At 36.8% G+C, this 24,269-nt stretch overlaps 2 non-coding genes across 2 annotated transcripts; one reads left to right on the forward strand and one right to left on the reverse strand.

Annotated features, from left to right (window-relative positions):
• The first annotated feature begins 674 nt into the window (after positions 1–674).
• LOC112713080 (small nucleolar RNA R71) lies at positions 675–778 on the forward strand. The gene has a single exon (XR_003158082.1). It is a non-coding gene; the product is annotated as a small nucleolar RNA R71 (small nucleolar RNA).
• Positions 779–21,969: 21,191 nt separating this feature from the next.
• Positions 21,970–22,073, reverse strand: LOC112717033 (small nucleolar RNA R71). The gene has a single exon (XR_003160547.1). It is a non-coding gene; the product is annotated as a small nucleolar RNA R71 (small nucleolar RNA).
• Between the last annotated feature and the right edge of the window lie 2,196 nt (positions 22,074–24,269).

The following is a 24,269-nucleotide window of genomic DNA, read 5'->3' on the forward strand; positions in this document are numbered from 1 at the left end:
TACTCAACTGGCCCACTTGTGCCTCCAAATTTCTAATGGAGGATCTTGTTTCATTCATGAAACTGAAAGTGGCCTTTGACAGATCAGAGACTATATTGGCTAAATTAGAAGTGTTTTGTTCAGAATTCTCTGTCTGTTGCTGAGAAGATGATGGATATGGCTTGCTATTGCTCAGCCTATTGCGTCCACCATTGTTAAAGCCTTGTTGAGGCTTTTGTTGATCCTTCCATGAGAAATTTGGATGATTTCTCCATGATGAGTTATAGGTGTTTCCATAAGGTTCACCCATGTAATTAACCTCTGCCATGGCAGGGTTCTCAGGATCATAAGCTTCTTCAGAAGCTGCCTCTCTAGTACTGTTGGATGCATGTTGCCATCCATTCAGATTTTGAAAGATCATGTTGACCTGTTGAGTCAACACTTTATTCTGAGCCAATATGGCATTCAGAGCATCAATTTCATGAACTCCTTTCTTCTGAGGTATCCCATTATTCACAGAATTCCTCTCAGAAGTGTACATGAATTGGTTGTTTGCAACCATGTCAATGAGTTCTTGAGCCTCTTCAGGCGTTTTCTTTAGGTGAATGGATCCACCTGCAGAATGGTCCAATGACATTTTCGAAAATTCAGAGAGACCATAATAGAATATATCTAATATGGTCCATTCTGAAAACATGTCAGATGGACATCTTTTGGTCAGCTGCTTGTATCTTTCCCAAGCTTCATAGAGGGATTCACCATCTTTTTGTTTAAAGGTTTGAACATCCACTCTCAGCTTGCTCAGCTTTTGAGGAGGAAAGAATTTATCCAAGAAGGCAGTGACCAGCTTATCCCAGGAGTCCAGGCTATCCTTAGGTTGTGAATCCAACCATATTCTAGCTCTGTCTCTTACAGCAAAAGGGAAAAGCATGAGTCTGTAGACTTCAGGATCAACTCCATTCGTCTTTACAGTCTCACAGATCTACAAGAACTCAGTTAAAAACTGATAGGGATCTTCAGATGGAAGTCCATAAAACTTGCAGTTTTGTTGCATCAAGGCAACTAGCTGAGGTTTCAGCTCAAAGTTATTGGCTCCAATGGCAGGAATGGAGATGCTTCTTCCATCAAATTTGGACGTTGGCTTTGTGAAGTCACCAAGCATTCTCCTTGCATTATTATTATTTTCGGCTGCCATCTCCTTCTCTTGTTCGAAAATTTCTGAAAGGTTACCTTTAGAATAATTTAATTTAGCTTCTCTTAATTTCCTCTTCAGAGTCCTTTCAGGTTCTGGATCAATTTCAACAAGAGTGCCTTTTTCCCTGTTCCTGCTCATATGAAAGAGAAGAAAACAAGAAAAGAAAGAGGAGTCCTCTATGTTATAGTATAGAGATTCCTTTATGTTAGTAGAAGAAGAAAGGGGAGAAGAATGAAGAAGGAGGGATTCGGATTTTTGGATGGAGAGAGGTGAAGAGAAGTGTTAGTAATTAAATAATTAAATAGAATAAGAAAGGAGAGGGAGAATTTCGAAAATAATTTTGAAAAAGAAAGGGTTAGTAATTTTGAAAATTAAAGATAAAATATAATTAAAATTAAAACATGAGACAATTAGTTAATTAAAAAGAATTTTTGAAAAAGGGTGAGATATTTTCAAAAATTAGAGAGGGGAAAGTAGTTAGGTGGTTTTGAAAAAGATAAGAAACAAACAAAAAGTTGATTAGTTAGTTGAAAAAGATATTAAAATCAAAATTGAAAAGATAAGAAGATAGGAGGTTAGATAAGATATTTTGAAATCAAATTTTGAAAAAGATAAAATTTTGAAAAAGATAAGATTTTTAAGAAAAGGATATTTTGAAAAAGATTTAAATTTTTTTTTTAAAATGGCTTAACTAACAAGAAACTACAAGATAAGATTCTAGAACTTAAAGATTGAACCTTTCTTAACAAGAAAGTAACAAACTTCAAATTTTTGAACCAATCACATTAATTGTTAGCTAATTTTCAAAAATTATATATAAAAGATAAGAAAAAGATTTTTGAAAATATTTTGAAAAAGATTTTTGGAATTTTCGAAAAATGGAAAAAAATGAAAAAGATATAATTTTTGAAAAAGATTTTGAAAAGATAAGATTTTTAAAATTGAAATTTTGACTTGACTTGTAAGAAACAACTAATTTTTAAAAATTTTTGACCAAGTCAACCCAAAATTTCGAAAATTTGGAGGGAAATAAGGAAAATATATTTTTTTGATTTTTGAAATTTTTTATTATGAGAGAGAAAAACAACAAAAATACTCAATGCATGAAATTTTTAGATCAAAACAATGAATGCATGCAAAAATGCTATGAATGTCAAGATGAACACCAAGAACACTTTGAAGTTCATGATGAACATCAAGAACATAGTTTTGAAAATATTTTGATGCAAAGAAAACATGCAAGACACCAAACTTAGAAATTTTTAATGCTTGGAAAATATGAATGCAAAGATGCACATGAAAAACAAGAAAAGACACAAAACAAGAAAACATCAAGATCAAACAAGAAGACTTGTCAAGAACATCTTGAAGATCATGAAGAACACTATGAATGCATGAGATTTTCGAAAAAATGCAAGAAAAATTTTAAAAGCATGCAATTGACACCAAACTTAAAAATTAACACAAGACTCAAACAAGAAACACAAAATATTTTTGATTTTTATGATTTTCTAATTTTTTTGTATTCTACCCTCAGGCATAATTAACTGTTTATCTTTAAGTAACACATCAAAAATCTGATCAAATTTCGAGATATCAAAACTATATTTCTTTTCACTCTTTAGTTTTGAATCATTCAACTTTTCATTACTAGGGAGCTTTTTAAGTAAAGAACAAACATATGGAGGACCCTTTTTAAGTTCAGCCAAATCAACCTCCGCCTCGAAATCGAACTCCTCTTTCGAGTATTCCATGGCCACATAAGCATCCTTCTCCTTTTGAGTAAAAGATTTACTCTTTATCCTTTGTTCGTTCCTATATTTCTCTTTTTTCTTCTTCATAAGTTCAACCTGACGAACCCTTTCAGCCAAATGGGCCAGATCAGGTATATGCACATTAAGCAGTTTTCGACGCATATAGAATCCTACCCCCAAAACTGCTATTTTCACCACTTCACTCTCAGGTAATGACACATAACAACTACTTCTATCATTTTTGAAATATATCATATAGTAATAAATGATTTTACCATCTTCTCATTTCAAAGCTACTAGGTCAGTAACTACTACATTCAACTCCTCTCGATAAAATTGAGCATGAAAAGCAGTTTCCAACTGATTTCATATTATTATCGAATTTGGTCTAGGATTCGAAAACCAAGTAAATGCATTCTTCATTAACGAAGAAGGAAAAAAACATCATTTTCAAATTCTCATCATTGGCTAGATTCCCAATCTCGACCAAATATCGAGCGACATGTTCAGTAGTCAATTCTCCAACTTTCCCTACAAATTTTGTAATTATTTTTGGATTCTTCACCCTCTCTTGGCACATAAGTCATTTGAACAACTTGAGGAAAAGCAGTCACAAAATGGGGTTGGTTCATAAACCCAATGTTCAAACCGACTCAATTAAGTACATCTTCTACAATCCTTGTGACTTGATAAAGTTCACCACCATGATTAGCATGTAATTGGGCTAGAACATCATATGCATTTTGACCACGGGGAATTATTTGAGAATTCTCTCTATTTAAAACATTCTTTTTATTTTGAAATATATTTTTGAAACCCTTATTATCCCCCCTGACATCATGCCTTTCGCCTTCATCATAATCAACGATTCGAGCAATCCGTTCAACTTGCCTTGCAAGATGTTCGAATTTTGATTCGTGATTAGCCATCATAGGATTTAGAATTTTCGTCATTTATGGAGTCAATAAATTGACCTAATCATGATAACTTTCCTCTACATGTTGTCGAAATGCCTCCATAGAATTAGAGGCATTCGACATAGAGCCCACATTATAATCACGAGAGAATTCGGAATGCTATTGTGGGTTTTGAGAATTATTTACTCCATTTAATTTCCCAAAATGAACAGGAAGAACCAAACCACTCACCGGTGGAATATAATCGAGAGGAAGGCCATAAGAAGGCCAACCAGTAGTTACTGGAGGCTAGACTGGTGGTAAGTTACTACGTGGATGAATATTATGCCCATTATTTCCAGTTTGTACACTAGTAACTACTGCAGTTTCACTTATAATCAACCCTTCTGAACGTGAAGTAATGTCTGAAGATTGCACATTTACTGGTATGCTGTCATTGGTGGATGAACTACCATTCACATTTGACACTTCATCAGCCATGTGAATAATCCCTCCACTTCTCAATTGCATACACCAAATGACACCAGAAATCTTTTGACACACTTCAGCTTAAAACTGTCCCACCGGGCGTGCCAATTTGTTTTGCCGATTTTTAACAAATTGATGGTGGTTCGATTCTAATGGTCTGGGAGCGAAACCTACTCCTCTTTTGATGGTACCAGTTTTTCTATAAGTGCATCAAAGGTTCTCGAATTAGATGAGCATTATAAGGGAAAGGAGTTCAAAAGGTGCAAAAGACTGAAAAAGTGTAAAATAAAGATTTCGAAAGATAAAACTGACTGAAATCGAAATGGCTTGCATTGAATTTTAAATAAAGCAATTAAAATGCCTTTGGCCGGGTCAAAGAACTTTTGATATGAAAAGTAAAAATATTGAAATGAAAATTTGACAATGAAATTAAAATATGATTTTCGTGCACGAAATTGCAATCACACTTTTGCAATTCCGCACAACTAACCAGCAAGTGCACTGGGTCGTCCAAGTAATACCTTACGTGAGTAAGGGTCGATCCCACGGAGATTTTCGGCTTGAAGCAAGCTATGGTTATCTTGTAACTCTTAGTCAGGATATCAATAATTATCGGGGTTGATTGTAAAAAGCAAAAGAACATGAAATAAATACTTGTTTTGCAGTAATGGGGAACATGTTGAGGTTTTGGAGATGCTCTATCTTCTGAACCTCTGCTTTCCTACTGTCTTCTTCTTCAAGCACGCAAGGCTCCTTCCATGGCAAGCTGTATATAGGGTTTCACCGTTGTCAATGGCTACCTCCCATCCTCTCAGTGAAAATGTTCAACGCGCTCTGTCACAGCACGGCTAATCATCTGTCGATTCTCAATCGGGTTGGAATAGAATCCAGTGATTCTTTTGCGTCTGTCACTAACGCCCAACTCTCAGGAGTTTGAAGCTCGTCACAGTCATTCAATCCTTGAATCCTACTCAGAATACCACAGACAAGGTTTAGACCTTTCGGATTCTCTTGAATGCCGCCATCAATTCTAGCATATACCACGAAGAACCTGATTAAAGAATCCAAGAGATATCTACTCAATCTAAGGTAGAACGGAGGTGGTTGTCAGGCACACGTTCATAGTTGAGAATGATGATGAGTGTCACGGATCATCACATTCATCAGGTTTAGGAACAAGTGATATCTTAGAATGGAAGCAAGCATGATTGAATGAAAAATAGTAGTAATTGCATTAATCCATCAAGACACAGCAGAGCTCCTCACCCCCAACCATGGAGTTTAGAGACTCATGCCGTAGAAGATACAATGAGAAACGTGTAAAGTGTCATGGGGTAGAGATACAATGTCAAAAGGTCCTATTAATAGTGAACTAGTAACCTAGGGTATACAGAAATGAGTAAATGACGTAAAAATTCACTTCCGGGGTCCACTTGGTGTGTGCTTGGGCTGAGCATTGAAGCTTTCATGTGTAGAGACTTTTTCTGGAGTTAAACGCCAGCTTTTATGCCAGTTTGGACGTTTAACTCCAATTTTTGTGCCAGTTCCGGTGTTAAACGTCGGGAATTCTGAAGCTGATTTGCAACGCCGGTTTGGGCCATCAAATCTCGGGCAAAGTATGGACTATTATACATTTCTGGAAAGCCCAGGATGTCTACGTTCCAACGCAATTGAGAGCGCGCCAATTGGGTATCTGTAGCTCCAGAAAATCCACTTCGAGTGCAGGGAGGTCAGAATCCAACAGCATCTGCAGTCCTTTTCAGCCTCTGAATCAGATTTTTGCTCAGGTCCCTCAATTTCAGCCAGAAAATACCTGAAATCACAGAAAAATACAAAACTCATAGTAAAGCCCAGAAAAGTGAATTTTAAATAAAAACTAATAAGAACATACTAAAAACTAACTAAAATATACTAAAAACATACTAAAAATAGTGCCAAAAAGCATATAAATTATCCGCTCATCACAACACCAAACTTAAATTGTTGCTTGTCCCCAAGCAACTGAAAATCAAATAGGATAAAAAAGAAGAGAACATACTATAGACTCCAAAATATCAATGAAACTTAGCTCCAATTAGATGAGCGGGACTAGTAGTTTTTTGCTTCTGAACAGTTTTGGCATCTCACTTTATCCTTTGAAGTTTAGAATGATTGGCATCTATAGGAACTCAGAATTCAGATAGTGTTATTGATTCTCCTAGTTAATTATGATGATTCTTGAACATAGCTACTTTATGAGTCTTGGCTGTGGCCCAAAGCACTCTGTCTTCCAGTATTACCACCGGATACATACATGCCACAGACACATGACTGGGTGAACCTTTTTAGATTGTGACTCAGCTTTGCTAGAGTCCCCAATTAGAGGTGTCCAGGGTTCTTAAGCACACTCTTTTTGCCTTGGATCACTTTTTATTTGTACCCTTTCCTTTTGGTTTAAAGGGCTATTGGCTTTTTCTACTTGCTTTTTCTTCTTCTCTTCTTTTTTTCTTTTTTTTATTTTTAGTTTTTTTTTGTTTGCTTTTTCTTGCTTCAAGAATCAATTTGATGATTTTTTTTAGATCCTCAATAACATTTCTCCTTTTCCATCATTCTTTCAAGAGCCAACAAATTTAACATTCTTTAAACAACAAATTCAAAAGACATATGCACTGTTCAAGCATTCATTCAGAAAACAAAAAGTATTGTCACCACATCAAACTAATTCAACTAGTTTTAGAGATAAATTCGAAATCCTGTACTTCTTGTTCTTTTGTAATAAATACATTTTTCATTTAAGAAAGGTGATGGATACATAGGACATTGATAGCTTTAAGGCATAGACACTAAGATACTAATGATCATGTAATAAGACACAAACATAGATAAACATAAGCATAAAAATTCGAAAAATAGAAAATAAAGAACAAGGAGATTAAAGAACGGGTCCACCTTAGTGATGGTGGCTTGTTCTTCCTCTTGAAGATCTTATGGAGTGCTTGAGCTCCTCAATGTCTCTTCCTTGCCTTTGTTGCTCCTCTCTCATGATTCTATGATCTTCTTTAATTTCATGGAGGAGGATGGAATGTTCTTGGTGCTCCACCCTTAGTTGTCCCATGTTGGAACTCAATTCTCCTAGGGAGGTGTTGATTTGCTCCCAATAGTTTTGTGGAGGAAAGTGCATCCCTTGAGATGAATCTCTCCATCTCCCATGGCTCGGAGGTGGAAGCTTTTGCCTTCCCTTTCCTCTTTCTAGAGGTTTCTCCGGCCTTAGGTGCCATAAATGTTTATGGAGAAACAAAAAGCAACGCTTTTACCACACCAAACTTAGAAGGTTTGCTCGTCCTCGAGCAAAAGAAGGAAGAAAAGAGAGAGTGGTGGGGTAGGTGGGGATCCTGTGGGGTCCATAGATCCTGAGGTGTCAAGGATAATTCATCCCTGCACCAAGTGGCGAGCAAAAATGCTCCTTCTGCCAATCCTGGAGTTAAACGCCGGGCTGGTGCCCATTTCTGGCGTTTAACGCCAGCTTGGTGCCCATTCCTGGCATTTAACGCCAGTCTGGTGCCCCTTTCTGGCATTAAACGCCCAGAATAGTGCCAGACTGGGCGTTAAACGCCCATTTGCTGCCCTTGCTGGCGTTTAAACGCCAGCAAGTTTTCCTCCAGGGTGTGCTGTTTTTCTTTCTTTTTTTATTCTGTTTCTGCTTTTTCAATTGATTTTGTGACTTTCCATGATCATCAACCTATAGAAAATATAAAATAACAAAGGAGAATAGATAAATATAACATTGGGTTGCCTCCCAACAAGCGCTTCTTTAATGTCAGTAGCTTGACAGTGGGCTCTCATGGAGCCTCACAGATACTCAGAGCCATGTTGGAACCTCCCAACACCAAACTTAGAGTTTGAATGTGGGGTTCAACACCAAACATAGAAGTTGGTTGTGGCCTCCCAACACCAAACTTAGAGTTTGACTGTGGGGGCTCTGTTTGACTCTGTTTCGAGAGAAGCTCTTCATGCTTCCTTTCCATGGTTACAAAAGGAGAACCTTGAGTCTTATAGTTTGCACTGTCTGCAAGCCATGAAGCTTCCTGAATAGCAAATAATTGCTCATCCAGAAAGGTTTCAGAGATCTCAGTAGGAGGGAGGGATGCTCCTGCTACTAGTTCTATCCGAGACAGGTGATCAGCTACTTGATTCTCTGTCCCTTTTCTGTCTCTTATTTCTATATCAAACTCTTGTAGAAGCAACACCCATCTTATGAGCCTGGGTTTTGAATCCTGCTTTGTGAGTAGATATTTAAGAGCAGCATGGTCAGTGTACACAATCACTTTTGATCCTACTAAATAAGATCTGAACTTGTCAATGGCATAAACCACTGCAAGTAACTCCTTTTCTGTGGTTGTGTAGTTCTTCTGTGCATCATTTAGAATACGGCTGCCATAATAAATGACGTGCAGAAGCTTACCATGCCTTTGTTCCAATACTGCACCAATGGCATGGTCACTGGCATCACACATTAGTTCAAATGGTAATGTCCAGTCTGGTGCAGAGATGACTGGTGCTGTGACCAGCTTAGCTTTCAGAGTCTCAAACGCCTGCAGACACTCCTTATCAAAGATAAATGGCGTGTCAGCAGCTAGCAGATTACTCAGAGGTTTGGCAATTTTTGAAAAATCCTTTATAAACCTTCTGTAGAATCCTGCATGCCCCAGAAAGCTTCTGATTGCCTTAACATTGGTAGGTGGTGGTAATTTTTCAATTACTTTAACTTTAGCTTGATCCACCTCTATTCCCTTATTTGAAATTTTATGCCCAAGGACAATCCCTTCAGTCACCATAAAGTGACATTTTTCCCAGTTTAAAACTAGGTTGGTCTCTTGGCATCTCTTCAGAACAAGTGCCAGATGGTTAAGGCAGGAGCTGAATGAGTCTCCAAATACTAAAAAGTCATCCATGAAGACTTCCAGAAATTTCTCTACCATATCTGAGAAGATAGAGAGCATGCACCTCTGAAAGGTTGCAGGTGCATTGCACAGACCAAAAGGCATCCTTCTGTAGGCAAATACTCCAGAAGGACATGTAAATGCTGTTTTCTCTTGGTCCTGAGGATCTACTGCAATTTGGTTGTAACCTGAGTAGCCGTCCAAAAAGCAGTAGTATTCATGACCTGCTAGTCTCTCTAGCATCTGGTCTATGAATGGTAAAGGAAAATGATCCTTTCTGGTGACTGTATTGAGCCTTCTGTAGTCAATACACATGCGCCACCCTATAACTATTCTTGTAGGAACTAGTTCATTCTTTTCTTTATGAACCACTGTCATGCCTCCCTTCTTAGGGACAACGTGGACAGGGCTCACCCAGGGGCTATCAGAAATAGGATAAATAATCCTAGCCTCTAGTAACTTAGTGACCTCTTTCTGCACCACCTCCTTCATGGCTGGATTTAGCCGCCTTTGTGGTTGAACCACTGGCTTAGCATCATCCTCCAATAGGATCTTGTGCATGCATCTTGCTGGGCTAATGCCCTTAAGATCACTTATGGACCACCCAAGAGCTGTCTTGTGTGTCCTTAGCACTTGAATTAGTGCTTCCTCTTCCTGTGGATTTAGAGCAGAGCTTATGATCACTGGAAAAGTGTCACCTTCTCCCAGAAATGCATATTTCAGGGATGGTGGTAGTGGCTTGAGCTCGGGTTTAGGAGGCTTATCTTCTTCCTGAGGAATTTTCAGAATTTCTTTTATTTCCTTTAGTTCCTCCAGATCAGGCTGAACATCTTTAAAGATGTCATCTAGCTCTGATTCAAGACTTTCAGTCATATTGACCTCCTCCATCAAAGAGTCAATAATATCAGTGCTCATGTAGTCATTTGATGTGTCTGGATGCTGCATAGCTTTGACAACATTAAACTTAAACTCATCCTCATTGACTCTCAGGGTTAATTCCCCTTTTTGGACATCAATGAGGGTCCGTCCAGTTGCTAGGAAAGGTCTTCCTAGAATGAGAGTTGCACTCTTGTGCTCCTCTATTTCCAGCACTACAAAGTTAGTGGGAAAGGCAAATGGGCCACCTTGACAATCATGTCCTCAATTATGCCTGATGGGTATTTAATGGAGCCATCAGCAAGTTGGAGACATATCCTGGTTGGTTTGACTTCTTCAGTCAAGCCAAGCTTTCTGATAGTGGATGCAGGTATTAGGTTGATACTTGCCCCAAGATTACATAGAGCTTTCTTGGTACAAGTACCCTCTAATGTGCATGGTATCATAAAGCTTCCAGGATCTTTAAGCTTCTCTAGTAAGCTCTTTAATATGACTGCACTGCATTCTTCTGTAAGAAAAACTTTTTCAGTTTTTCTCCAATCCTTCTTATGACTTAAGACCTCTTTCATGAACTTAGCATAAGAAGGTATTTGCTCAAGTGCCTCTGCAAACGGAATCTTTATTTCAAGAGTCCTTAGATAATCTGCAAAGCGGGCAAATTGCTTATCCTGTTCCGCTTGGCGGAGTTTCTGAGGATAAGGCATCTTGGCTTTATATTCTTCAACCTTAGTTGCTGCAGGTTTATTTCCTACAGAAGTGGTTGGAGAAGCCTGCTTAAGGGGGTTGTTATCAGCACTTGCAAGTGTCTGACCCCTTTGTGGCGTTTGAACACCAGGATTGGGTGCTTTTTGGGCGTTTAACGCCAGATTGCAACCCTTTTCTGGCGTTTGAACGCCAGAAGTGACTACCCATTGGGCGTTTAACGCCACTTTCTTACCCTTTTCTGGCGTTTGAACGCCAAAATCATTCCTCTCTGGGCTCTTACTGTCCTCAGAGGGATTTTGGGTAGTTGGTTGGTCATCCTCTGTCAGTTGTTCCTTTCTTAGCTTTCTGCTGCTTTGAGTTGATACATTCAATGTCTTCCCACTCCTTAATTTAACAGCTTGGCATTCTTCTGTTATCTGTTTAGATAGTTGCTGTCTTGTCTGATTCAATTGTGATTCTATGTTCTTGTTAGCAATTTTAGTTTCTTGGAGCATCTCTTTAAATTCTGCTAACTGTTTTGTCATCAGGTGTAATTGCTGATTAAGCTCAACCATCTATTCTTGAGGATTAGGATCAGTGGCTACTGCCATAACTTCTTCTTTTGTAGAGAACTCATTGCTAGAGTACAAATATTGATTTCTAGCAACAGTATCTTTAAGCTCTTGAGCCTCTTTAATCGTCTTCCTCATATGTATAGATCCACCAGATGAGTGGTCTAGAGACATCTGAGCTTTTTCTGTAAGCCCATAGTAGAAGATGTCTAACTGTACCCACTCTAAAAACATTTCAGAGGGGCATTTTCTTAGCATACCTCTATACCTCTCCCAGGCATTATAAAGGGATTCATTATCCTCTTGTTTAAAGCCTTGGATGTCCAGCCTTAGCTGTGTCATCCTTTTTGGAGGGTAAAATTGATTCAGGAATTTGTCTGATAACTGTTTCCATGTCTTTATGCTTGTTGTAGGTTGGTTATTCAACCACCTCTTAGCTTGATCTTTTACAGCAAATGGAAATAGTAATAGTCTGTAGACATCCTGATCCACCTCTTTATCACGTACTGTGTCAGCAATTTGTAAGAACTGTGCCAGAAACTCAGTAGGTTCTTCCTGTGAAAAACCGGAATACTGGCAATTTTGCTGCACCATGATAATGAGTTGAGGATTTAGCTCAAAGCTGCTTGCTTTAATGGGAGGTATACAGATGCTACTCCCATATGCAACTGTAATGGGGTTAGCATATGACCCTAGAGTCCTTCTGGACTGCTCACTTCCACTTAGGTCCATGATGGAGAAAGGGAGATGATGCGAATATTATTTTATTTTTATTTATTTATTTATTTATTTTTTTAGGAATAACCGAAAATAATAAAATAAAATAGAAAAGAAGATAAAATAAAATTTTGAAAACTAAAAGAAAATAAAATCAAAGCAAATTGAAAACTAAATTAATTAATTAATTAAAAATATTTTGGAATTAGCAATTAAAAAGATATGATTGAAAAAAAAAATTAAAAAGGTTTGATTTTTGAAAAAGATTTGAAAAGATCAATTTTTGAAATTAGAATTTTGACTTGACTAAAAAAAGATATGATTTTGAAAGAGATTTAATTTTTTTTTGAAGTGAGGAAAGAGAAAAACAACAAAAAGACACCAAACTTAAAATTTTAGATCAAAACAAAGAGAACAAACAAGCAAACTTTGAATGTTAAGATGAACACCAAGAACACTTTGAAGGTCAAGATGAACACCAAGAACAAATTTTTGAAAAAATTTTAAGTGAATAAAAGCACAAAAGACACCAAACTTAAAATTTTTAGAAAATCAAACACAAATTTTCGAAAACTTAAAGGAAAACACAAGGAAGACACCAAACTTAAAATATGAAACTAAAATCAAATAAAAGACTCTAAACCAACAAAAATAAAACAGTCCTAATCTAAGCAACAAGATAAACTGTCAGTTGTCCAAACTCGAACAATCCCCGGCAACGGCACCAAAAACTTGGTGCACGAAATTGCAATCACACTTTTGCAATTCCGCACAACTAACCAGCAAGTGCACTGGGTCGTCCAAGTAATACCTTACGTGAGTAAGGGTCGATCCCACGGAGATTGTCGGCTTGAAGCAAGCTATGGTTATCTTGTAACTCTTAATCAGGATATCAATAATTATCGGGGTTGATTATAAAAAGCAAAAGAACATGAAATAAATACTTGTTTTGCAGTAATGGGGAACAGGTTGAGGTTTTGGAGATGCTCTATCTTCTGAACCTCTGCTTTCCTACTGTCTTCTTCTTCAAGCACGCAAGGCTCCTTCCATGGCAAGCTGTATGTAGGGTTTCACCATTGTCAATGGCTACCTCCCATCCTCTCAGTGAAAATGTTCAACGCGCTCTATCACAGCACGGCTAATCATCTGTCGGTTCTCAATCGGGTTGGAATAGAATCCAGTGATTCTTTTGCGTCTGTCACTAACGCCCAACTCTCAGGAGTTTGAAGCTCGTCACAGTCATTCAATCCTTGAATCCTACTCAGAATACCACAGACAAGGTTTAGACCTTCTGGATTCTCTTGAATGCCGCCATCAATTCTAGCTTATACCACGAAGATCCTGATTAAAGAATCCAAGAGATATCTACTCAATCTAAGGTAGAACGGAGGTGGTTGTTAGGCACACGTTCATAGTTGAGAATGATGATGAGTGTCACGGATCATCACATTCATCAGGTTTAGGAACAAGTGATATCTTAGAATGGAAGCAAGCATGATTGAATGAAAAATAGTAGTAATTGCATTAATCCATCAAGACACAGCAGAGCTCCTCACCCCCAACCATGGGGTTTAGAGACTCATGCCGTAGAAGATACAATGAGAAACGTGTAAAGTATCATGAGATAGAGATACAATTTCAAAAGGTCCTATTAATAGTGAACTAGTAACCTAGGGTATACAGAAATGAGTAAATGACGTAAAAATCCACTTCCGGGGTCCACTTGGTGTGTGCTTGGGCTGAGCATTGAAGCTTTCATGTGTAGAGACTTTTTCTGGAGTTAAACGCCAGCTTTTATGCCAGTTTGGACGTTTAACTCCAATTTTTGTGCCAGTTCCGGCGTTAAACGCCGAGAATTCTGAAGCTAATTTGCAACGCCAGTTTGGGCCATCAAATCTCAGATAAAGTATGGACTATTATACATTTCTGGAAAGCCCAGGATGTCTACTTTCCAACGCAATTGAGAGCGCGCCAATTGGGCTTCTGTAGCTCCAGAAAATCCACTTCGAGTGCAGGGAGGTCAGAATCCAACAGCATCTGCAGTCCTTTTCAGCCTCTGAATCAGATTTTTGCTCAGGTCCCTCAATTTCAGCCAGAAAATACCTGAAATCACAGAAAAATACACAAACTCATAGTAAAGCCCAGAAAAGTGAATTTTAAATAAAAACTAATAAGAACATACTAAAAACTAACTAAAATATACTAAAAACATACTAAAAATAGTGCCAAAAAGCGTATAAATTATCCGCTCATCAGATTTGAAGATAAATTGAACAAGAAAAGATAAAGTTTGCAGAAATTGTAAAATTGAAAAGTAAAGACAATGGAAGGAACCCTACAGAAATCGAACTTGAATGCAGACTCAAAAATTCGCTAGGGATGTGAGTGTGCTTGAGTGTATTTCTGGAGAAAAGTTCCAACCTCTGTGCCGTACTACTTCCTGTTATTTATAGCCCTTTTTCCATAACTGATCATTAAAGAATTCGTGCCCCTTCACGTGAGGAGATTAAGGTAACCGTTCTCGCTCTTTTGCCCAAGAATATTACCAACAAATCCTTAAATTCAAAGAAGGCCCTTGATTCCCTTCATTCGTGTAACTGCTCGATTTACCAAAATATCAAAATCAAATCAATACCAAATAATCTCCACTTAATGCTTGCACGTGTATTTCTTTTAGTCCTTGCTTCCATCTCGACACTTTATCAACTTTTCGAATCGGCTTAACCTTTCGAAAATAATTATTTCGACTAACACCCACTCCTAGATATTACTTTTAAGTTTTAACTTCATAGCAGAATGGTTGTTCCATTTACTTATTAATTTTTGTGATGACTTTATAATTCTTAAAAGAAAATAAAATAATGGGTAAATTACTGAAATAAACCAACTGCGGCCCAAAATTGCTCGAATCCCTCAAAACAAAATTTTCTTTGTGAATGTCCCAAGATACACTTTTATATAAATCGAAATTAATAAATTTGATTTGCAGAAAATAGTACTAAATCGAATCAAGTAGATTCGAATTACATGCAACCTGAGAAAGGCCATAAATCGAAACAATAAAGTTCGAACTAGAAATGATCATAAATCAAAACAACTGCATTCGATTTTTAAATGCATGTAAATCGAACCAAATGAATTCAATTTACAAAGATTCAAGAACAACAAGGTGATTCGAATAAAATGGATTCGGTTTAGTGTTTGTTTCAATATGTGATTAAATCAAATCCATTTAATTCGATTTATACATAACTGATCTCTATATATTTAGTGTTTGTTTCAGAATACTCTTATTATTATTATTATTATTATTATTATTATTATTATTATTATTATTATTATTATTATTATTATATGATCAATTTTTTATTTACTTTATCCAAAGAGGATCAACAATTTATACATAATAATCTTATTATTGAGAGTACTTAAAAAAAATACTAAACTATGTTAATTTATATGTTATTTTTAATTTAACAAATAAATATTAATTTTGAAAAAGTATTGTAATTAAATATTTTATTTACTTTGCCCAAAAAAGTGTATTTACCTAAGTGTTTTATAGTACTAACATCTTTTTAAGTCATTTTTTAAAATTATTTTGTATGGAATAAAATATTTTCTTGTGGTATAATATAAATAAATTTATTAAAGAATATATTTACTCAAATTTCAAATACAATACTCTTCTAATCAATAATAATTTAAAAATTAAAAAATATTTTATTTCATATATTAATAAAATAAGCTAACAAAATATTTAATTACGAAATTTTTTTAAAATTAATATTTATTTATTAAATTAAAATTAACATATATTAAATAATATATTTTAGTATTTTTTTAAGTATTCTCGATAATAAGATTATTATATATGAATTATTGACTCTTTTCGTAAAACCCAATCAAACTGTAATTAATTAAATAATAAATTAAATAGGAGCGAATATGGTTAGAAAACTTGGCAATTAGAATTTAATAATTTAACTATGATATTTGGATTTGGTGAATTTTTTTGAGTTGGAAAACATAGTTTTTTGCGTAAAAACGCGCATTGGAATTTCGACTGGCAGTACCGGCTGAGATCTGTCTGGTACTGCAGCTAAGAAAATTGATTATAAGTAAATAATGTTAAGAAATTAAGAATTTTAATTAGGGAATGTAGAAATATTTAAAGTGCGATTTAAAGCGCTAATCTTAAAGGTTTTGGCCCAAAATTGGGCCAACAGACAAAAATAAGTGAATCGGGCCCAAGTGGGCCAAGATCCAACATATATAAATATTAGTTATGAGAATTTCAGCACATTTATCCTAAAGGAAGAGGGTAGGGGCGCAGCTTTGGAGAAGAGAGAAGAGAGGAGAAAACCTAATCTAAGTTCCAACTTTAAATCACCATAACTTGAGCTACGGAACTCCGATTGACAAGCCGTTTGCGGCCACGCGTCACTCATCTCATTCTCTATAATTCTATTTAAGTTTTGTGGTGAGTATTCTATTCATTTATGCCCATTTTTTCAAAATTCTCCATTATTACACGTTTTTGAGTAGTTAGTGTTGAAATCTTGTGATTTTGGTTGTTTAGGAATACTCTAACATGAATTCTAAGTGGATTCGATCCCTATTTCATATAGACTGAGGTAAGAAGTACTCAAACCCTTGTGATTCATCATTTTCATGAACCTTAGGTTGATGTATATATGTAAAATTGGTTATATTAGTGTATTTGGTGATTTTGGTGCACAATTAGGAGGTTGGTGTTACTTGAAGAGCTTTGGTGAGGCTTGGAGTTAAGAGTTGGTGGAGACTTCCAAAGAAGAGGCTCAATTAGTTTGGCTTCAAGAGGTACGGTTTAAGTTTCATTTAAGTACCGTGTGGTGTGATGAGAATTCCTAGGCTAGATGCTCCTAGGGTTAAGTTTGGATTGTGTGAATGGTTGGTGCTAATATGCATAGTTGATATGTAATGTAAATTAATGATTGGGTTGAGAATTGTGTGAATTTGTATGTTTGGTGTGTTGAGAATATGATGAATTGGATAACGAGTATTGGTTTGTGGAATATGCAATTAATTTGTGAATTTGGACCGGAGACCGTGAATTTTGGTCTGGAGGCCGGAAAGAGGTAAGGAAGGTAAGTTGATGTGTGTATTGTGTGATGATATAAGTAATTGGATGGATTTTAGATATTGAATGTGTGAATAATTGGTTTGGTTATTAAATAATATGATTTGAGGAATTGAAGTGTGCAATATGATGGTTTTGGGTGAAATTGTATAGATGAGGTAGGTTTGGTTTTTGTTGAGTATAATTATGTGAATGTGATTGGGTTGTAGTCATTTGCATGAGTGGAAATGAATTTGGCTTGCGAATATTGGAAAAATTGGTGATTTCTAGTTTTGGGTAAAAACTGATTTTTGACCAACTTTGGTGGTCCATAACTCGGTCCGCGGAGTTTGGAATTCTTCGAAATTAGACTTTTATGAAAGTTTATTCAACGATTTTTCTAACAGTTCAGAAATGGTGGAAAAAGGAATTTTCTAGAAGAAGTTATGTGTGTTGGAAGTTTGGGGTTTGAAACTGTGAATTCCTCAACTTTTTAACTTAGTACAATTTTTGGCAGAACACACTTCCACGCGTAGGCGTGGTCGACATGCATGCGTCGTTTTCAAATGTTCACTTCCCACGCATGCGCCTGGCCAACGCGTACGCGTCGATGTGCTGATCCAATTGTCCAGCCAAATTTCCGAGAGTTGTGCGAGAATTGCGCTGGCTTTGTGCATGGGGCACAAAACGCAGCCACGCGTACGAGTGGCTGACGCGCGGTCGTCGCTTGGATTTTCTCCCACCCACGCGTATGCAACGCGTCACTATCCTTTTTGGCTTTCCACACATGCGTATGGGTGACGCGCACGCGTGACCCTGTTTTCAGCAAAAGTTGGTTTTTGAGTTTTTAAAGCCGAATTTCAGACTTCTAAGCCTCTATTTTCATCCTCTGGGTCCTAAATCTTTATAGCATGCCTAGTGATGAAAAGAAGTTAGGACATGTGGTAACGTGTGGATGAAGTAAAGTAAGAGTCAATGATGAATGATGAGTAATGACAATTGTATGAGTTGCTGAGGATGATGGTGAGGGTGCTGTATATGTTATGAGCCGGATGTTTATGACAAGCATTGTGATGAGCAGATAATTTATACGCTTTTTGGCATTGTTTTTAGGTAGTTTTTAGTAAGTTCAAGCTACTTTTAGGGATGTTTTCATTAGTTTTTATGTTAAATTCACATTTCTGGACTTTACTATGAGTTTGTGTGTTTTTCTGTGATTTCAGGTAATTTCTGGCTGAAATTGAGGGACTTGAGCAAAACTCTGAAAAAGGCTGACAAAAGGACTGCTGATGCTGTTGGAATCTGACCTCCCTACACTCGAAATGGATTTTATGGAGCTACATAAATCCAATTGGCGCGCTCTCAATGGCGTTGGAAAGTAGACATCCAGAGCTTTCCAGCAATATATAATAGTCCATACTTTATTCGGAAATTAACGACGTAACTTGGCGTTGAACGCCAAGTACATGCTGCTGTCTGGAGTTAAACGCCAGAAAAACGTCATGATCCGGAGTTGAACGCCCAAAACACGTTATAACTTGGAGTTCAACTCCAAGAAAAGCCTCAGCTCGTGGATAGATCAAGCTCATCCCAAGCATACACCAAGTGGGCCCCATAAGTGGATTTATGCATCAATTACTTACTCATGTAAACCCTAGTAGCTAGTCTAGTATAAATAGGATAAGTTACTATTGCATTAGACATCTTTTGACAGTTTAATCTTTTGACTTTGTAGTCTTTGATCATTCGGTCTTTTGATCATGGAGAGGGCTGGCCATTCGGCCATGCCTGAACCTTTTACTTATGTATTTTCAACAGTGGAGTTTCTACACACCATAGATTAAGGGTGTGGAGCTCTGCTGTACCTCAAGTTTCAATACCATTATTATTACTTTTTATTCAATTATCTTCTATTCTTATTCCAAGATATACGTTACACTTAACTTTGATGAATGTGATGATCCGTGACACTCATCATCATTCTCACCTATGAACGCGCGTGACTGACAACCACTTCCGTTCTGCTTTAGGCCGGACGCATATCTCTTAGATTCCCCAATAGAATCTTCGTGGTATAAGCTAGATAGATGGCGGCATTCATGAGGATCCGGAAAGTCTATACCTTATCTATGGTATTCCGAGTAGGATTCTGTGATTGAATGACTGTGACGAGCTTCAAACTCCTGAAGGCTGGGCGTGATGACAACCGCAAAAGAATCAAGGGATTCTATTCCAACCTGATTGAGAACCGACAGATGATTAGCCGTGCTGTGACAGAGCATAGGAACGTTTTCCCTGAGAGGATGGGATGTAGCCATTGACAACGGTGATGCCCTACATACAGCGTGCCATGGAAAGGAGTAGGAAGGATTGGATGAATGTAATAAGAAAATAGAGATACGAGAGGAGTACAGCATCTTCACACACTTATCTGAAATTCCCACTATTGCTTTACATAAGTATTTCTATCCCTTTTTATTGTCTATTTATTTATTAATTTTCGAACTCATCATAAACCATTTTAATCTGCCTAACTGAGATTTACAAGGTGACCATAGCTTGCTTCATACCAACAATCTCTGTGGGATCGACCCTTACTCACGTAAGGTATTACTTGGATGACCCAGTACACTTGCTGGTTAAGTTGAACGGAGTTGTGTCCACACATAGTTGAAAAAGCAATGAATTTTACAAAATACATTAACAAAGGAATCACAATTTTGTCCACCAAGTTTTTGGCGTCGTTGCCGGGGATTGTTCGAGTATGGACAACTGACGGTTCATCTTGTTGCTCAGATTAGGTAATTTTCTTTTCAAAAATCTTTTTCAAAATTTTTCTTTTTCGTTTTTCCAAAAAAATATTTTCGAAAAAAAATTAATAAAAATCCAAAAAAAATCATAAAATCAAAAAAATCAAAAATATTTTGTGTTTCTTGTTTGAGTCTTGAGTCAATTTTTAAGTTTGGTGTCAATTGCATGCTTAAAAATTTTTCTTGCATTTTTTTTCGAAAATCTCATGCATTTATAGTGTTCTTCATGATCTTCAAGTTGTTCTTGACAAGTCTTCTTGTTTGATCTTGATGATTTCTTGTTTTGTGTTGTTTGTTGTTTTTCATATGCATTTTTTGTTTGTTAGAGTCCATGCATTAAAGATTTCTAAGTTTGGTGTCTTGCATGTTTTCTTTGCATCAAAAATTTTTCAAAATTATGTTCTTGATGTTCATCATGACCTTCAAAGTGTTCTTGGTGTTCATCTTAACATTCATAGTGTTCTTGCATGCATTATGTGTTTGATCCAAAATTTTCATATTTTGGGTCATTTTTATGTTTTTCTCTCTCATCTTTAAAATTTCAAAAATAAAAAAATATCTTTTCCTTATTTCCCTCCAAATTTTCAAAATTTTGGGTTAACTTGGTCAAAATTTTTTTAAAATTAGTTGTTTCTCACAAGTCAAGTCAAAATTTCAATTTTAAAAATCTTATCTTTTCAAAATCTTTTTCAAAAATTATATCTTTTTCATTTTTTTTCTATTTTTCAAAAATTCCAAAAATCTTTTTCAAAATATTTTCAAAATCTTTTTCCTATCTTTACATCTAATTTTCGAAAATTAGCTAACAATTAATGTGATTGGTTCAAAAATTTGAAGTTTGTTACTTGCTTGTTAAGCAAGGTTCAATCTTTAAATTCTAGAATCTTATCTTGTAGTTTCTTGTTAGTTAAGTCTTCTCAAAAATTAAATCTTTCTCAACAAATCTTTTATCTTTTATCTCATCTTTTTCAAAAATTTTATCTTTTTCAAAATTTGATTTCAAAATATCTTATCTAACTTCTTATCTTATTATCTTTTCAAATTTGATTTTAATATCTTTTTCAACTAACTCTTTGACTTTTTGTTTGTTTCTTATCTTTTTCAAAACCACCTAACTACTTTTCCCTCTCTAATTTTTGAAAATATCTCATCACTTTTTCAAAAATTCTTTTTGTTTTAATTTTTAATTTTAAACTTATCTTATCTTTAATTTTCGAAAATTACTAACCCCTTTTTCAAAATTGTTTTCAAAATTCTCCCTTTCTTTTCTCATTCTATTTATTTATTTAATTACTAACACTTCTCTTCACCCCTCTCTATCTAATATCCGAATCCCCTCATCTTCATTCTTCACTTTTCTTTTCTTTTTCTACTAACATAAAGGAATCTCTATACTGTGACATAGAGGATTCCCCTTTCTTTTCTTGTTTTCTTCTCTTTCATATGAGCAGGAACAAGGATAAAGGCACTCTTGTTGAAATTGACCCAGAACCTGAAAGGACTCTGAAGAGAAAATTAAGAGAAGCTAAGTTACAACAATCTAAAGGTAACCTTTCAGAAATATTAGAACAAGAGAAGGAGATGGCAGCCGAAAATAATAATAATGCAAGGAGAATGCTTGGTGACCTCACAAAGCCAACGTCCAAGTTTGATGGAAGAAGCATCTCCATTCCTGCCATTGGAGCCAATAACTTTGAGCTGAAACCTCAGCTAGTTGCCTTAATGCAACAAAACTACAAGTTTTATGGACTTCCATCTGAAGATCCTTATCAGTTTCTAGCTGAGTTCTTGCTGATCTGTGAGACTGTAAAGACGAATGGAGTTGATCCTGAAGTCTACAGACTCATGCTTTTCCCTTTTGCTGTAAGAGACAAAGCTAGAATATGGTTGGATTCACAACCTAAGGATAGCCTGGACTCCTGGGATAAGCTGGTCACTGCCTTCTTGGATAAATTCTTTCCTCCTCAAAAGCTGAGCAAGCTAAGAGTAGATATTCAAACCTTCAAACAAAAAGATGGTGAATCCCTCTATGAAGCTTGGGAAAGATACAAGCAGCTGACCAAAAGATGTCCATCTGACATGTTTTCAGAATGGACCATATTAGATATATTCTATTATGGTCTATCTGAATTTTCAAAAATGTCATTGGACCATTCTACAGGTGGATCTATTCACCTAAAGAAGACGCCTGAAGAGGCTCAAGAACTCATTGATATGGTTGCAAACAACCAATTCATGTACACCTCTGAGAGGAATTCCATGAATAATGGGATATCACAGAAGAAAGGAGTTCTTGAAATTGATGCTCTGAATGCCATATTGCCTCAGAACAAAGTGTTGACTCAGCAGGTCAACATGATCTCTCAAAGTCTGAATGGATGGCAACATGCATCCAACAGTACTAAAGAGGCAGCTTCTGAAGAAGCTTATGATCCTGAGAACCCTGCCATGGCAGAGGTTAATTACATGGGTGAACCTTATGGAAACACCTATAACTCATCATGGAGAAATCATCCAAATTTCTCATGGAAGGATCAACAAAAGCCTCAACAAGGCTTTAACAATGGTGGACGCAATAGGCTGAGCAATAGCAAGCCATATCCATCATCTTCTCAACAACAGACAGAGAATTCTGAACAAAACACTTCTAATTTAGCCAATCTAGTCTCTGATCTGTCAAAGGCCACTTTTAGTTTCATGAATAAAACAAGATCCTCCATCAGAAATCTGGAGGCACAAGTGGGCCAGCTGAGTAAGAAAGTCATTGAAACTCCTCCCAGTGTTCTCCCAAGCAATACAGAAGAGAATCCAAAAGGAGAGTGCAAGGCCATTGATGTGATCAATGTGGCCGAATGCACAAGGAAGGAGGAGGACGAAAATCCTAGTGAGGAAGACCTCCTGGGATGTCCTTCAAACAAGAAGGAGTTTCCTATTAAGGATCCAAAGGAATCTGAGGCTCATACAGAGACCATAGATATTCCATTAAATCTCCTTCTGCCATTCATGAGCTCTGAAGACTATTCTTCCTCTGAAGAGGATGAAGATGTGACTGGAGAGCAAGTTGCTCAATATTAGGAGCTATCATGAAGCTGAATGCCAAGCTGTTTGGTAATGAGACTTGGGAAAGTGAACCTCCCTTGCTCATTGTGAACTAGATACTTGGATTCAGCAAACTCTACCTCAAAAGAAACAAGATCCTGGCAAGTTCTTAGTACCTTGTACCATAGGCACCATGACCTTTGAAAAGGCTCTATGTGATCTGGGGTCAGGGATAAATCTTATGCCACTCTCTGTAATGGAGAAGCTAGGAATCATTGAGGTACAACCTGCCTTGTTCTCATTACAATTGGCAGACAAGTCATTGAGACAAGCTTATGGAATAGTGGAGGACGTGTTAGTAAAGGTTGAAGGCCTTTACATTCCTGCTGATTTCATAATCTTAGACACTAGGAAGGAAGAGGATGAATGCATCATCCTTGGAAGACCTTTCCTAGCCACAGCAGAAGCTGTGATAGATGTCAACAGAGGTAAATTAGTCCTTCAATTGAATGGGGACTACCTTGTGTTTAAGGCACATGGCCATCCCTCTGTGACAAAAGAGAGTAAGCATGAAGAGCTTCTCTCAGTTCAGAGTCAAGAAGAGCCCCCACAATCAAACTCTAAGTTTGGTGTTGTGAGGCCACAACCAAACTCTAAGTTTGGTGTTAAGATCCCATATCCAAACTCTAAGTTTGGTGTTGGGACTATACAACATTGACCTGATCACCTTGTGGCTCCATGAGAGCCACTGTCAAGCTATTGACATTAAAGAAGCGCTTGTTGGGAGGCAACCCAATTTTATTTATCTAATTTTTATTTTATTGTTATTTTATGTTTTATTAGGTACATGATCATGAGGAGTCACGAAAAAATCATAAAAAGTAAAAACAGAATCAAAAACAGCAGAAGAAAAAAATTCACACCCTGGAGGAAGCACATGCGGGCGTTCAACGCTAGTAAGATGCATCTAGCCGGCGTTCAACGCCAGAACAGAGCATCATTCTGGCGCTGAATGCCAGAAACAAGCAACATTCTGGCGCTGAACGCCAGGAATGTGCCTAGAGAAGAAAAGCTAGCGCTGAACGCCAGTAACAAGCATGAAACTGGCGTTCAACGCCAGAAACATGCTTTACATGAGCGTTGAACGCCCAGAATGTGCACCACACGGCGTTTAAATGCCAGAATGGTGTGCAAAGGCAATTTACATGCCTATTTGGTGCAGGGATGGAATTCCTTGA

This window comes from Arachis hypogaea, chromosome 1, assembly GCF_003086295.3.
Source record: "Arachis hypogaea cultivar Tifrunner chromosome 1, arahy.Tifrunner.gnm2.J5K5, whole genome shotgun sequence".
NCBI classification, from domain to species: Eukaryota; Viridiplantae; Streptophyta; class Magnoliopsida; order Fabales; family Fabaceae; genus Arachis; species Arachis hypogaea.